The sequence below is a fragment of the Rissa tridactyla genome, chromosome 4 (assembly GCF_028500815.1).
Source record: "Rissa tridactyla isolate bRisTri1 chromosome 4, bRisTri1.patW.cur.20221130, whole genome shotgun sequence".
Classification (NCBI taxonomy): domain Eukaryota; kingdom Metazoa; phylum Chordata; class Aves; order Charadriiformes; family Laridae; genus Rissa; species Rissa tridactyla.
The window spans coordinates 85,277,680-85,294,145 of record NC_071469.1 but is presented as its reverse complement, the minus strand read 5'-3'; the positions used below and the strand labels follow the sequence as shown (position 1 = coordinate 85,294,145).

The 16,466-nt window shown below is 40.9% G+C and overlaps 1 protein-coding gene across 2 annotated transcripts in view; it reads right to left on the bottom strand.

The window, feature by feature from the left end:
* Positions 1 to 276, bottom strand: part of CDH11 (cadherin 11) — an 86,177-nt gene extending 85,901 nt beyond the window's left edge. The window contains exon 1 of one of the 2 annotated variants that reach the window (XM_054200480.1): positions 125 to 276. The gene's annotated coding sequence lies outside the window, so the exon portion shown is untranslated. The remainder of the gene's footprint in view (positions 1 to 124) is intronic. The other variant, XM_054200482.1, reaches the window with a different exon arrangement.
* Between the last annotated feature and the right edge of the window lie 16,190 nt (positions 277 to 16,466).

Genomic DNA, 16,466 nt, shown 5'->3' with positions numbered 1-16,466 from the left:
CCCCCGGCCCCGGCACCCCGCTCCTTCCCTCTCCCCTCCGCCGAGCCGCCTCCTCGCCCGGCGGCAGCGCGCCCCGCTCGTCCCCCCGGGCAACTCCGGCCCCGCGGCTGCGGCCGCCGCTCACCTGCGGGTCCAGCGGGGCTGGCTGCTTCCCTTGGCCACCTCCGGAGGAGGGAGAGGAGGCAAGTCCCATTCACAAGTAGACGCTGAGCAGACACGGCAGCATCTTCAGCCTATTACACTCCACTGGCGGCGGCTGCTGAATGAGGCTCCGAGCTAGTGGCAGGAATTAGAAAGAGGGAGGGAGGGGAAAGGGGAGAGGAAAGGGGAGAGGGAGGGAGAGGGAGCAAGGGGGAGTGAAGCAAGATTAGAGGAAGGGAAAAGCTGGAGGCTGTTGCTTCTTCTCTGTTTTCTCCTCCCTTCCCCCAGCCCAGGGGGCGAGCAGACCCCGCGGGGCGCCGTGTCCTGCCTGCCCTCTGACGCCTGCGGGGGCTGGAAGGGCAAAGCGAGGGGGCGAGGAGCCCAGGGCACTCTCTCCCCCTGCCCGGCCAGCCCGGGGGACGGGGAGGGTAACACTGTCCCCATCGCACGGGTGGGCTCTGCACCCTCCCACCCGCACAGGCACCCAACACGCACCTCTGCGAGTGGGACCGGGACAGCTACCCTCCGCGGGGAGGGATGCCCTGTCCCTTCCCTGTCGCCACCCCTCTGCAGGCAGCCCAGGACCACCCCACGGCGGCGGCGGCGCGGGTGGGCTGAAGCCCACGCCAGAGCCCCCGGCACGGCCAGCCCTGGCCACCGCCGCTGGAGGTCTCCTGCTCGGGGGGCTAACCCCTACCCCACAGCACAGAGAAACCGCCTGCGCCGGACACACAGCAGGAGCATTTTATACCGAATCCAGTCATGTTTCCTGTCATGAGCAGACATTTGTCCAGGAAAAAAAATAATGGAAAAGTTCCCCAAGCAGCCGTGGATGTGGAAAATCTTGGTCTGCTGCAGCTCACAGGCAGAGGCTGAGGACAGGCCCCTCTGCCCAGGCACATGGAGGTGGCGGTGTGACCCTTTCCTTCTCAAACACACCTGAACCAGGGGCTGCTGCTCTCTCTCTCTGTTTTCATTACCTAAAGAGAAAACCCCAAGTGGGGCTGAGCCCTACGAGCCCAGGGAGAAGCTCCCTGAGTTGATGCACCCACCTGAACCCACCAGAGGCAGGACGCAGTGCCCTCCTGCCTTGCCCACGCCGGCACACCTCAGCCTGCGAGTCCCCTCTCACCCCTCAGCTTTCCTCATGGTGGTCATGACCCGTGTGCTCAGGGGTGGCTGGCAGCACGGTTGGTGCCATCCGGGTAGCTGCCGAGCAGAGCAAGGAAGGATGCAACGCGCAGCCCCTCAAGAATAAGGATTGCATTCGCTGCTGGAAATAACTAGGTGCCTCTTTGTGAAGATAATCTGCCCATCCTCAGGCAACCCAGCCGCCCGTCCATCCCCCGCGCCACAAGGCAGCACTCACGCTGCTCTGTGACCACGCCACCCGGTCCCAAAGAACAAGGCTTTTATATTCTGTGGTTAATTAGCTCTGCCAATAACTCCAGGCAAAGAAAGAAAGGAAAAAAAAAATTGGCACAAAAGCTGCCACTGTACAAACAAAGAATTTGGAAGGAGGAAAGCTGATAAACAATGCATCCTAAGGAGGCTGGGGGACACTGAACTTCGCACAGTGGTGGAGCAGCAAGTCCTGCCTGATGTCAGCCCCAGGGAAAGAGCAGGAGCCTACTGACTGCAGAGCCTTGGACAATTAAGGCTAAAATTTGCTGCAGAGAGATGTTGAGAGTTGACAATGGGGTTCACAAACATGCTACATGTACCATGAGGTGGAAGGGCGCAGAGGTGGTGGCAGGGCGAGGGCCCGGCCAGCTGAGTGTGGAGAGGAGCAGCCCCCAGGGTGGGAAACTCAGAGCTTGGGACAAGCAGGAGAAACCAGTGAACAAACCCAAAACGCCCTGGGCTGAGCTGAAAGCACGAGGTAACGAGACAGCTAATTAATTGGTATTGAAGTACCAAGGGCTTTGTTTTGATAGGAACAGGGCTGTGGTGCTAGGAAAGCTAGTTCTAGGAGTGGTTTTCGATAGAAAATTCAAGGAGTAATAAATTGCCATTGAGAAATAAAACATGTAAAGGATCACTCAAGAATATTTTTGGGGAGATGCAGTGGAGGAAGGAGGGTGATGCACATTAATTTGGAACAGTTTTGCCAAGAAATTGGTTTTGGACAGAAAATATGAGAGGAAGGGAAATATGTCTCAAAACAGTTCCATACAGTCCCAGTCCAAACCTATTGCCTTTAAGGGACACCATCAGTCTTCTGTGATGACAGTATGGGAATTACCATTTGTTTTCTTTATGGATACATGGTAGTGAGCACTACTTAGTGCAGCTCTGCCAAAATTGCCACTAAGCTGAAGCCCAGAGCTGGGCAGTTGGCTGAGGGTTTTTTTCCCTTTTTCCCTTCTCTTGCTGGCTTTAGCAGCACGGTGGAGGGGATGACTTTTGTAATTCCCTTTTTTAAACCGCTGAGATCAGATTTTTTTGAATATAAAGGAAATGTGAAAGCAATTTCAATCTAATTAAGCACATACAATAGGTACCCATAATATTCTCTAGTCAAAGAGCATATTGATCTACAATGAAAGGTTTCATTAATTCCATTCAAGGAGGCACGTTAACAAATGGATGAAGTAACATCTCATCTGGTGAGTGGCTTGCTTCCTCCTTTCTGCATTGAAATCTCAGTGTAAACTAATCAGATTCTGCTATTATTTTTCTCTCATTTGTTCATCTTCCTATAGGATCTATAGATAGACAATCCTTACCTGCAAACAAAATTAAAGCAAAGCTCCTGCTGAAATCCATGTGTTTGCACCTCTGTCTAAGTCCCAAGTCTGACTACATTAATAACCACTGTGGAATTACTTTCACCTTCCTTAAGCCATTTTAAAATTGGGTACCTAACAGGCTATCTATAGTAAAAGTTCATTTAATGTCCATAAAAAGAAGTTCCTCTAACTGGGCCAGGCCACTAGCTGGAGATGCCAAACGGTTCTTAACAACTTGCTCAGACTAGAAACCTACCTACAACCATCTACAAGTCAGATGACATGAGTCCTACTTTTTATGTTAGATACAGAAAACGAGAGGTGGTCAACCAAGATCACTATGTGATGCTGATAAATGATGACACTTGATATATTCCCTTTAGTCATTACAGTTTACGTTATGGCAGTTCCAAACTACCTTGCCATCATTTCAGAAGAACTATTGCACCGAGTTCTTGCACAAGAAATGACGTTGAGTCACACAGAAGTGTGCAGGGAGGAAGGGGAGCCTGGAACATCTGCAGAACTACTCCACTGATTTCCTACCATACGCAAAGTCAAGGAGAAGAGGAAGCAGCACTGCAAATTTCCACCTTTGCAGGCTATTTCTAGTGGTTGGTGACTCTTCACCTATGAAGCCTTAGGCTAGATGGTAACTCGTAACTTTACAAACGGCATGTTGAAGCCAATGCAAAGTCAATGTGGTCCCTATCAGATTAACTAGTGGGAAAGTGAGAAATCTTTCTAAATACATTTGCCACACCTATTTTCACAAAATGTCAGATGCAAACCAAAAAAGCTGCCCTGGAAGTCATGGCAGAGCAGCGGGGGAGTACAGCGAGGGCTGGAGTTAGCATTTACAGCTGCTTGAAACCTGGGGTCAGAATGGAATCAGTGTCAGACATAAATAAAGGAAGTTTATACATATTTTAAACAGTATTTGTTTTTGCATATCCATATATTTAGGTTAAGAACATCTGTGATAACAAATCTGTGAAACCTAAAAAAAGGTTTCTTTATCTACTGTGGGCTTGCAGAATCCGAAGTTTGTTAAAATTCTGCTCATTGCTTGGCAAGTTAACCCATTTATCATTTGAAAATAAGCTGGCTGATTTGTTTTCTAAGCATCTGAAGGCGTACCTGCACTTCTGCTAATCGAGTCATTGTTCGAGGAAACATTGCAGCGGAGTTCATGAAATAAGCATAAGCAAGTATATTAGAAGTTTAAGCCGGACATTTCTACTAGGGCACATGAAAAAGCTTGAACTGTGAACTTTGGAAACCGGACTCCAAAAAGCCTTTCATAATCAAAAGGAATTTATCTATGTCCCATTTACTCAATAGCTTAAGCACATCTACGCAGTGAGTATGAAAGAGGAAACTTCTTCCCATCTTTTGACCCTGTTTTCTCCAGGCCCTTTCCCCACATGGCTTCCAACAGACTCTCCTCCTTCTCAGCCACCTTTAACAGACCTGCAATTTCCTTCACTTTTCTTCTCACCTGGAAAGTATTAGAGATTTAAGAGGCACATGAACAGCATATTGCTATCCACAGGAGCTGGGATTTTAGGAAGAAGCAAGAGAGACAGTGAAAGAGAAGAAGAGGTTTATTATAAAGGATGTTCCACATAGTCTGAACAAAGTTTTTGTCCAAAATGCCCTTCAATTTCAGTGTCATTTTGCTAATGAAACAAAGCAAAATTTGATTCCTATGTGAAAATGTGAAGGGCAAAAGATTGGAGGAGAGAAGAAAATTGCTCTTAATGACTCCAAACCAAGGAAAACTAATTGAAGCCACAATACCAGCACAGTGAGAAGACAAGTGTTTACGAAGAGTATAACTTAAGAGAACTGTGTGTCTTGTAGCAAGGAAACAAGGTTTTACACAATGAAGAATGGACAGCTCAAAGCAGCTGGCATCTAAAGCTGTTTTTTTCCCCAATAACAAATGTCTTCCTTGCAGAAATGTAAGAATATCACAACATGTGTTTACTGGAGAAAGGTTTAAAAAAAAAAGGCAAAAAGACCGAGGTTAAAAAATTTCTACACAAAGCAACTGATACAGAAACTATCTCCGCAAAGTTAGCAAGGCAAAAAACTTCGTCTGTACCAGTGGGTTATCCTTGAAGCATTAATCACCCGGAGAGAAAAGGAAATTTTGAAGTGGGATGAGGATTACAGTATAAACCAAACCAAACCAAACTACGGAAATACGACAATCTTACAAACAATGCTGTGCAGGGGTCTGTTTTTTAAATACCAGATGTGCACATGGACCTTCTTCTAAGTGCACGAGCTACGCTGATAAATCACCAGCTTGAATGGCCTATTCCAAGTGGTGCCCAGTCTGGTACTTGCAAATACAGGGCTGATGTGCCTGGTACACCAAGGAGGAGCCCGTATTTTGGGCTTGGTTATCTCCCTTCCCTGTTCACTACAAAGGTCTCATTCCTATAGCAGAGTGAAGCAAAGCTCTTCTCATCAGGCTGTTGGTAGAGTCTGGCCTTGATGGCATTTCACATTTTAACTCGCTTTCATGATGAAGATGAAAATCCTTATCTTCAGTCAAACCCAAGTGGCCAGACTCAGGCCACAGAATAAGCACCTTCCTACCCATAAAAGACAACAGAATTGAGTTCAGTTTCATTTAGGCTGAAGTCTATTTCTCTCCAGTTTTCAGAGACCTTTTTTAAGCTAGGTCTGTTTTTATTAAGATTTTGATGAGGGGAGCTACGTTGCTTTATGAAATCTAAGGAAGTGGTTTGGCATGTACTGAGTATGGACAATTAGACACTTCTGTCACTGAGCTTTGGGACCATCTTACCCTGATACAGTCCTCCGAATCTTCTGGGACTACTTTATTCAGTTTTAAAAACTGCTGTGGTAAATAAGGCTGCAGCAGCATTCTGGCCACCATCCCGCTTCCTCAGCTCTACTGGGATGTACTGAAGACCAGGTCGGACTGGACCAGTCAGCTTTTATGTTCTGAAGGGTTCTCTCAAGCCTGGGAAATCACCAGAGGCACTGGGACAGCCTTTTGGTTGCCTTGGGTTACAGATTTGACCCAATCAAGGATCAAGCCCCGGCTGGGTGGTTTTTACAACACTGAAGTAGATTATCAGAGAATAGTATTCAGAAGGACATTAACTGAAAAATGCTGTATGCAAAGGGTCTGCCGACCAATGTAAATTCGCAACTGTAAACTCTATTTGTAGTGCCAACCTAGTGTCCAAAAATTACAGTGCAAAAGAATTCCGGGGGGAAAAAAGGCCTAAATGGTGAGTCAGACAGACCTCATAAACTTTTTAATATATCAATGTCTTTTGCTAATGGGTTTGTAGAAATACAGATCAGAAAATTAAATTTCTTATTTAGACAAGGTATTATTTAGTTAGAAACTTGAGACTCATTTATTTCTGACACTGAGCATTAAAGAAATGCATTTTAATATATATGAGTATGCACACACACCTGCATGTGTGGCACTGCCCACACCGGCTGTCCAGCAGGATGAGGTCTCCAAATGTATGCCTCTAATGTATTCAACTTATAGCTTATATAGTTTATATTATTAGAAAAAAAGTTTGAAAAAAATCACTGCATCTTTCTAGACAGCATGCACGGCTTGTACGCGCATCATTTGATAGTAACATATAGCATAGCTAAATAGCTGGTAATAATTAGTTCTCTTAATTCCATTTCTGAGTGTTGCTTATTTTGTGCAGGATGTGCTGTACCATTAATGATTATGCTTCTTCCAAAACATAAGAAAAAAATACACTGTTTTCAAAAGTTTGCATTTTTTTCCATTTGCCCGTGTTTTGTTTAAAGAATACACGTTTGATTTGTTAGAATGTACTTCTGCTCTGCTACAAATACTCTTTACGTGTATGTTGGGTATATCTAACATCAGTTTGCAAATAGCCCAAACTGTGCCCAAGAAGATTTAAAGGAGAACGATGTGTCTGTAATCTCAGCTGCGAACCCTTCTGTACTGATGAACACCAGGCAGTCATGCTTATCTAGCACAAAGATCTTTCTTCATCTAATGCCCGCAGCTTGAGATAGTCAATCTTGCCCAGCATGCGCCTCAAGTATTTCAGATTGTTATTTGTGATTTTTGTGTATGTCCCCGTGCTATTCCAGGGTACTATGAGTTGGTAGCTACTTATCTAGCCATACAAAGCCATAATCAAAGGCATTTTTGCATCAGTGTATGAATAACCATGTTGCACAGACCCAGGACATCAATCACGATTGCAAGAGTTTGGTAAACAATTATAAACTGAGCTGTTGTATATAGACTAGCAAAACAATGACAAAGTTATAAACCTGTAGCCATAAATTCTACTTCAAGCCGTACGTAATACTGAACCAAGTGATACGCTATCGCTGCATTAACATCTATCTGCTACTGAAAAAATCACTAAGTGACTTTTCTCTAATGAGCTGGAGTAAAAAAGTTATAAAAAGAAATATAGGTTTGCTTGACTATTTAAAGTCCACAAGATTATAATTCTTTAATATTGCTTTTATCAGAAGATAAAAATATAACAGACTTTAGAGTTTGTCAGATGAGTCATAACTAAAAACATTAGATGATTCACACAATAATCAATCACAAAACACAAAAACAATCTCAGTTATTAAACTTGTTGAAAAATGAAATGGCACTGCTTTACTATAAATCTGCCACATGGTTTAAAATTTCATTGATCACTAAGTAAAGGATTTGTTTTTAAATCCTATGCATAATAAGGTATCATTTCGTTTGAGTCCAGATAATGATTTAAAGAAACCAGTGATATTTTTTTTCTGTATTTCCCAACAACATAAACTCAATATTGCATAGCATTTTTAGTTCCACATACAAGTAGGTCAAGGGTTATAAATCGCACTCAGAGAGGTGATGAGACACATGCTTGAAAATGATAGGCTTTATTTCAGGAAGCTCAGTTATATATTTATCTTTAATTCATGTCCAGATAGATAATCTAACAAGCTTCTAGGAAAAAAATGGTGTCCTTTGGGCATCTATTATAAACCAGTACTAATATTAAGGTTCTATGTCTGAAGGAACACGAGATGGGAGATTTCAATGGGGCACATCCAATGACTACAGAAGTTGGGGAAGGCTTTGCATTGACTTCTGTGAGCGTTAGACTCCTGTAGCTCAGCAGCATCCTCATATGGGAAAGGGCTGAACAAGCTCCTTCTATCCTTTGAACAACCAGTAAGCGCTCATGAGAAGACACACGTTGGCTGGTCAGTCTCCAACTGCCCAGCTCAACTCATCCCACAGATCCACTGCGTATCCATACAGTCAAACAGACACTGCAAATATACTACCCGTGCTACAGGAATCACGTCACAGCAACAGCAGTGTAAACTAATGTAAACAATTCTTATGTGACTTACGTTTTGGATGCCAGTTTAATTTTTGATACTTCCCTATTTAAAACAAAAAATAAATTCAATTTCCGTCCCCGCTGATTATACGACACCAGTGAGAAATGCATCTTTTTATAACGCATTTCTGTTGCTTGGTCATTTGATGCTTTTGGTTATTTGTTCTGTATATTTGGTGATGTTTTTTAGATTTTGAAAAAAACAACCCCACACAAATCTTCTGTTGATTCAATAGCTGAGATGTGTTACTGTTTGCCTTCCATTTTTCAAAATCAGAACGTAGATTAACACAGATGCTTAATGCATCAAACAATGTCAGGTTTTTTCCCCGAGTGAAATATTGTGGGTGCTAACAAATCATGGAAAACATGCTCAAACTATGCTGCCACACTGTCAACTACAACTAGAAGAAAAACATATTCCGTCTGAAAATCCAATACACCATTGCCATTAATTTAATCAAAGGAAGAAAAATTGCATATTTAAAAAAGAAACTAATCTGAATTTCCACATGGACTAGGCCTCTTCAGCCTATGTTCAGGCTACACAACACAAAGAAATGCTTCGCATCAGCATTTCATGCAATTTAACACATCTGAATGGCTCTTCCCAAGGAGTATTGGAGAAAATTACATATGTTCTGGATCTACAGAGCCCTTAATCCATGGAAAATGCTTTCATTTCTATAAGACCTACTCAGTGAAAGCCTCATCTTTCTCCATTTTCCACTGCTGCAGTCTAGGAATGTGCAAGTAGCCCTCACTAAACTGTTTAGCATCTAGATGAACTCATTTCCATGGAAAGCAGTACCTGCTACCCTCTCCCGTGTAGTAACCTCTAAGAGGTTCTCTGTAGTTGCTTTCTGCATTTAGGGATGTATTTATTACTCCGCCTCTCCCAGCTTTTCTAAGCATCTCCTCGGAAAGGGGCTGCCTTCTGCGGCATTTGGGAAAGAAGTGTCTATTCTCTTCCACTACTGCCTACTCTGTATTCCCCACCAGGCACCGAGACCTGTCCTGAATGGACCAAGATACTGGTCTAAAATTTCAAGAGCATACCCATAAGAGGTTAAAACAAGCCAGTTAATAGATTCCCTGGATTTTAAAACTCAATTATTTCAATGGATTCTCATCTAGCCTTCTACAAATAAAGTCATGGACCTGCCTCTTACAACTTGATTTTTATGGTGCCACACATAAAGAACATTAGAACATGGGACTATACTATACTATAGGCCTAGCTGTTTTCTTATTCAGTTTGGTAATGAGGTTGGCATTGTTTTGAAGTTTTAATCAGATTGCACTGCTTGTGCTAGATCCCAGTACTTGAAAGTTTTGATTCAAGAATACCAGAAACAGAGAATTTAAGAACAGTATTGACAAATAACACACTTACATCCCCAAGAGCTACACATGCTCACGCGTTTTAAAAAGACTGGATCCGTGGACCTTTTAGCCTTTTACTTGTAATACTAAAATTCATAGTGGTGATGGCCGCAAATGTCCAACAAAACCAAGATTAAAAAATATGCCCAAATGTTTGAAGTTCCTGATCATGCAGAGAAAAAGGAGATGTTTTTTCTTTTACTGCAGTCATTCAGGCAATTAAATTAATACTGTTCTGTACCGTTTCACTATGCGTTCTGTTGAAAAGTTAACAGACAAAGACTCTATAGGAGAACTGCAAAATAAAGAGGCAAACAGTCGAGGTATAGAAGTTAGAGAACATAATTGATTAATTATTAATGTCACTAGTCTTCAGATCAAGCTCAAACAAAGCAAGCAAACCTTTTGGCTAGCAAAGATGAAGAAGGAAGAGTACATGATTCAGAAACTTTTACACTTTCTATTTCAATGAGCTAAAACATAAGGATGCTATGCCAGATTCTGTTCTCATGCCATAAATCCAAAATAACACCATTGGCTTACTTAGATTTTACACTGACTCCAGGAGAGTCACTTTGAATTTACATCACTGTTAAGATCAGGATCAAACTGCTGAGAGGATATTAAAAGGAGATTAAACATGATCTTAAACAGCGATATCCCAGGAGATCCAAGGATTTTCAATTTGCAAGATTTTACAACTGTCTGAGAGTTGGATAAATTTCAAATGCAGTTGCTGATAAGAGCATTTGCAGCTGCCAAAAGAACCTGTTTTAAGGACCTGGAAGTTGGCAGAGAAACTGAACATCGTGGAAGAGCGTAACAAGCAAGGCTGCCAGCAAGTGGAAGGGAACTCCGAGGGCATTTAGGGGAGTATACGTACATCACTAGATTCATTTGACTTCACCTATTGGATAGGTTTATGACATTCTTCTAGCTACTCATTCAGTAAAACTTGGGGTATTGATTTAAAGCACAGATATTTGTATTCTGATATCAAGGTCCACGTTCGGCTACCTAATTCCTGCTCATGATAGACTCATACTGAAATCAACTCAGAAGACATTTCAATACCTTGGTCTGAGTTATATTGCTTTTTCCTGGGCACAAGACTAATATTCAGCACTTCCATGTCTGAATATTGATTCCAGTGATGATGCCTCATCCTTCTTTCCTTCATTCATTAAACTGCATTCCTACAGAATTTAATGGAAAAATTTATTTTTGTGTGGAGGCCTGTGCTCTTAGGTCTTTGTAGCTGTTATTTGCAGGGTACTCTAAGAGCATCAGCGAGATGAGTGCAGCAATCTCATCTGTAATTCTTGAGGTAGATGACAATTTTCATTTAATTCAAATTAATTTCTCATCTGGCATAAGAAGACACAATATCTATCCTCCGATACTCTGAAAGTCATAGGCTTAGTTGATAAATTTTGCTGAATAAATAAGAATCCCAAAGAACTAATTAACAAAGAGCGACTTCTGGTTTGGTGCAGATCTACAGGTAAGAGATTTTGAGAAGAGATTAATACCACATTCCCAAATCATTTGTGCAATTTGGAGTATTGTGTGTCCTTTCAAGCAAATTTATGGATGCATGTACAAAATGACTAGCCATGAAGTTGAGCAGATATATGTATGCTTTCTGAGTACAACTGTAGTGGTTCTGTACACCGAAGTATTGAATAAAACCCACACAAAGTAGACACACACATTTTTTTGCACCTTTAACCCTGAAAAATCAAGCACTGTAAATCACCCTCTTCGGGGATGTGCTGTGGTAACTGAAGTATGCAGATTTTAAAGATACCAAGAGAATAATTCTAAATAATCTAAACTACACATAGATATTATACATGAAACATCATATAACATGCTAATTTGAAGAAGCCTCCAAATTCTACTGCTCTTAAATTTGTCTAAGGAAAAACTTTAAAGGAAGCATCTTCTCTAATGCGGAAGTGATTTTTTATTATTTGGATGATACGATGCAACAATGCTCTAGTTCACATTTCATACAATGATTCAGTTTTTCTGAAATAAAATGGAACTGAAATGCACATACAGAGTAAAATAGTTTACTTTTACTGCTCAGAGCAATTACAGCCTGAAATCAGACATAGAGGCTGCAGAGCCCGATATAAAAGAATCATAAGGTTGGAAGGGACCTCTGGAGATCATCTAGTCCAACCCCCCTGCCAGAGCAGGGTCACCCAGAGCAGGTTGCACAGGAACGCGTCCAGGCGGGTTTTGAATGTCTCCAGAGACGGAGACTCCACCCCCTCTCTGGGCAGCCTGTTCCAGTGCTCTGCCACCCTCAGGGTAAAAAAGTTCCTCCTCATGTTTAGGTGGAACCTCCCATGCTCAAGTTTGTGCCCATTACCTCTTGTCCTGTCTCCGGGCACCACTGCGACAAGAGAAAAGACCAGAGAAAGTATTCAAATTTCAATATAACTTCATTTTCCAGAAATTAAGTTGTCACTAGGTAATATAATACTGGTATTTTTTTTATTCATTACAATCACAAAACCGCCAAAATCTACGCCATGTTCTGAAGCATGTCCTACATGACATTGCTGAGTAGTCCATGAAATAAAAATTATTTTGGCAGTACAGTATTTCTAGACTGTGCTATTTCTAGACTGTGATATAACTTCTAGAAGTTATATCCACGGCCACCCTGCATTTCACCTCTCTGTCCTAAATCAAATAGCCCTTGTAGCACTCAATCTCTCACCTTCCAAAGCATTTGGCACTTCAGCTTCTACAAATCTCCAATTAAAATCCCAATTAACAAAAACAATATTTATTTTCAGCACAAAATATTCAGTGCCTTGTTTAATGTGGGCCTTAATTTGCATGTCTTTTTATCAACTACAGTTTAGAATGTTCATTTCCATAATAAATTTACTTGAAGTTTTATTTGTTATTTGTCAAAATATTAAATTGAAGTTTTAGCAACAAACTACTGGTAAATTGACATTAAATCCAGCGTGCAGGGAAAGGGAAACATTTTAGAAGGGCAAAACATTGTCTCTCCAAAATTTGTGAAAATGTGACTTATAAATGTAAACCGGAATGAAACGTAGCTAAAATTAGATTTTCAAATCTAAATGGTTAAAACCTACCTGCAATGCCTCCTTTGAACAGAATACAGCATTTAGTGCAACTATAAAACTATTTTGACTTACATTTAAATGAGAAAAACTAAAGGTTTAAATTGTTTCATTCAGCTAACAAAATGGAAAAAATTAGTTCTCTACTCAGTTTAAATAAGTTTTATGAGATCACCTACGAGTGTTTGTATCTATTAATAAGATAATGATGTGCACAGAAATATTCCACTGAACTTTCAAATTACGAAGTTCACTGGTTTGATAATCAAGTACTTCTGTGACTTTGTTCCCCAGGAGCTTATGGATGGGTTCTCATGATAATGTATCCAGTATAAATATTTTTTATAATTTACATATTCCCAGAAAAAAAACCCAACCTATTTTTATCAATCTTCATACATATTAGATACGTAAAAGGCAATGAAATGTGAAAAGGCAGCAGTTAAAATGTGTGAAAACAAACACTTATAATGATATAATCAAGTCTCAGCACAAATTTCAACTTATTCATGGTGCAAGTTACATGATATCTGATGGCTGATGAAGATGGTTAAGTGAAGTTCTATTAAAAGCAGCGCCACGTTCAAGATAACGAGGTTATCACACCATTATGCATTTTCTGGATGGAATTAACAGGTAAGCCTCATTGACTATCAAAATATTGTATTGCAATCAAAGTCCTTGAAAGCACATATTTGAAAACCTATCCAAATCGCAAAGAGGGAAGATTGGCTAATCCATTGTAATAAACTGTTATATAACTAGAAAATCATGGAAATGCACAAACCCAAGAGGAAAATATGTGTATTAAATGTTGCTTATAATTACATAACATGGTTCCTCCAAAGAAAACAAAGGCATTGTATTGTTTTGTAATCTTTATAAGGCGCACTCAGGGAAAAAAATAAAAATATTTGATCCGTATGTCAAAAATAGAAGTTTTGCCCCAATTACAGAAATAGTTATGCAAAACACAGGAAAGGCATTAAATATCCTGGTGACCTGTTGTTTTCTGCTACCAATTCAAACCAGGGGAAAAAACAGAAGAGTTTCTGATGATGGCTAAGAACCAGGCAGAAACTTCAACTCAGTGCATAGAAGAATTTCTGAAGATTGTCGTGGTTTGGGCTGGACCAGCCACTGAAACAAACAACAGATGAAGACCTTATGTTCAAAATAAAGAGTGTTTCCAATGTATTTTTTTTTAAATACTTGGAAATACTAGCAGTGGCAAGCGGACAGAAAACAAGAACAGCAAATCTCATCAGATTCCTAACCATACCAGTCTACAGAAAGATGATCCACCACCAAGAAAAGGGAGGAATAACTAAGTTAAAACAAAACGTCTAAAGAATCTACGGACTTGCCAATGTATTAAAAACTTATGTACTGCTTTCTCAACAAACAAAATACCATAACTCCATTAAACAGAAATGCTAAAAATCTGTCTCCGTAACAAAGCAATTATAATGAGACTTGTCATTCATCTCCTTCACAAGGGTGTTGTGAGGCATGATTCATTACGTTTGCGAAGCGCTTTGAAATCCTGAGATGAAAGATGCCGAAGAAATGCAAAGTATTATCATCATAATACAAAGTAGTATTATCATTGTCATCAAACAAAGTGCCGCAGGAAAGGGCACTTCTACACATGAATTAATTTGTGATTTTAACAGCTCACTTATTCCAACGTAAAGCTTCTGTTACTAAATCTGGATGCAGGGAAACTATCAGGACTATCTTCTTGCATTCCCAGCCCCAAGATGTCATTGCTATACAGAGAATTGCATCTGAATTACAGCTAGCAGAGTGCAGGCACGTTTAGTCTCCGGCTGTCAATTCAGCATCTACCTCGGTGAGCAGCACCCGCAGCTCAGGAGCAACCTCTTCTCCAGGACACCACGTGCATGAACTGTCTCCTTCAGCTCACGCAAGGGCTGTTCTAAAGAGCATTGCGCACAGTCAATGAGAGAGAGACGTAAAACAAAAAAGTGAAAATAGCATTTGTGAAAAAATAACCTCTTTCCTCTGTATTTTGACATCCCCACAATTCCTCAAAGTAGTTTCACTTTACAAATACACGGAATTCCTCCAAAATTTCTTCAGTATTAGCTGAAAACTGATCATTTTTTTGCCGTTCCAGGCAGCAATGCAGATTCACTTTGAGATTTATATTGTTAAAATAACAGGTCTGTGCTACCCCTGTTGAAGGAGAGATTCTGGTTCCACATCTCAACACCAACTCATCCACGGTGGTACCGCAGCAGCAGGATTGCCACCAGCAGCATCTGTGTACGCAGGCAAATTTGTCGGAGCATCGCAGATGCTCCCCATGAGCAACAGAGCTCTAACGACCCCCTTTGCCAGGCTGAATTGTGGCTTTTGTTTCCTACTGACTAAGTATTAATGATTCTTTACAAGGTACAGCTATACCATGCTGGTAATCTGTCCTTTTTACTCACTTATCTAAAAGTAAGCAAATGACATCAAAGTTAAAAGGTTACATGTTTCGTTGATCTTCAACCATGATCTGACAGGTATGACTTTCTTTCCATAGGTGCTGGTTTTGGCAACATTCCTCCGCTGAATAGCACTGAAATTAAATTCCTGCTTTGGTTCATTAGAATATTCAGCAAGTTAATACATTTATAAATCATAATTAACGACTCCTTTCTGTTTTGTTTCTCTCCTGAATTGTTTTGCATTTGTTTGTTGCTGTTCTGAGGCAGAGAGAAAGTATGTATATTAAAGATTTTGGACCTCTCCTGGATAAAAGTAACTTTTACTGATTGTAGCTGAAGTAATTTGCTCCTGCTTGGGGAGGATCAAGCTCTCATTGGCTTTCCCCAGTTAAACCTAAACCAGTTTACGGCTCCAGCAGTGCTGTCCAGTCCCCATGTATTGGGCCTGTCACAACTTACCCCTATGGCTCTTAAGTTCTCGCATTAATTCACAAACTACTCTGAAGTCAATGGAGTTGTTCCAGTTTTCACGTACAGAATATTCTGCCCATTATTTCTGACATCATACAATTATAGAAAAGCTTTACCAGACTCCTTGTTTTTATCAAGAAACAGTTTATTTAAATCAAGTGTATTGTATTGTACAACACTTTAGAAAAGGCTTAAAAAGCCAAGGGAGTATAAAGAGTAGATTACTGTATTACTTACAATATGGGGGTGGAATAGCTTCATTTTTATGTAAATTCCTCTAAGGAATGATGGGTTCATTTTGCCTTGATAATGTTCAAGGTAACAGTAATTCTTTGTGGAAACATCCTATCAGATATACAGAAAAGGTTTCCATTAGAGTACACTGGAAACTAACATGCCTGTTCCTTTTAATAGAATAATAGATAGATTAGTTTGGGAGCAGTTTCTTTTACTTTTGCTTTTTCTGACGGCTTGGAAAATAATTATCAGCATTCTCATCTCTTAGCACAGAGTGGTTTGGGGTAATTAGAGGACACATATGCCACGTACAAAGGGTGAAGAGCAGATGACACTGCTATTCACTCTGACCCTGACCAGCCGTCAGAGCAAATTGGACGTACATGCTTGTCATTCTGAGGAATGATTAGCATAGTGCTAATCCGGTCTGCTAAACGATGACCAGAGTGCTAATCCTGCAGACTGAGGAAGTCCAGGGTTTTGTTCCTGGGGTAGTTTGGTACCACATCACAC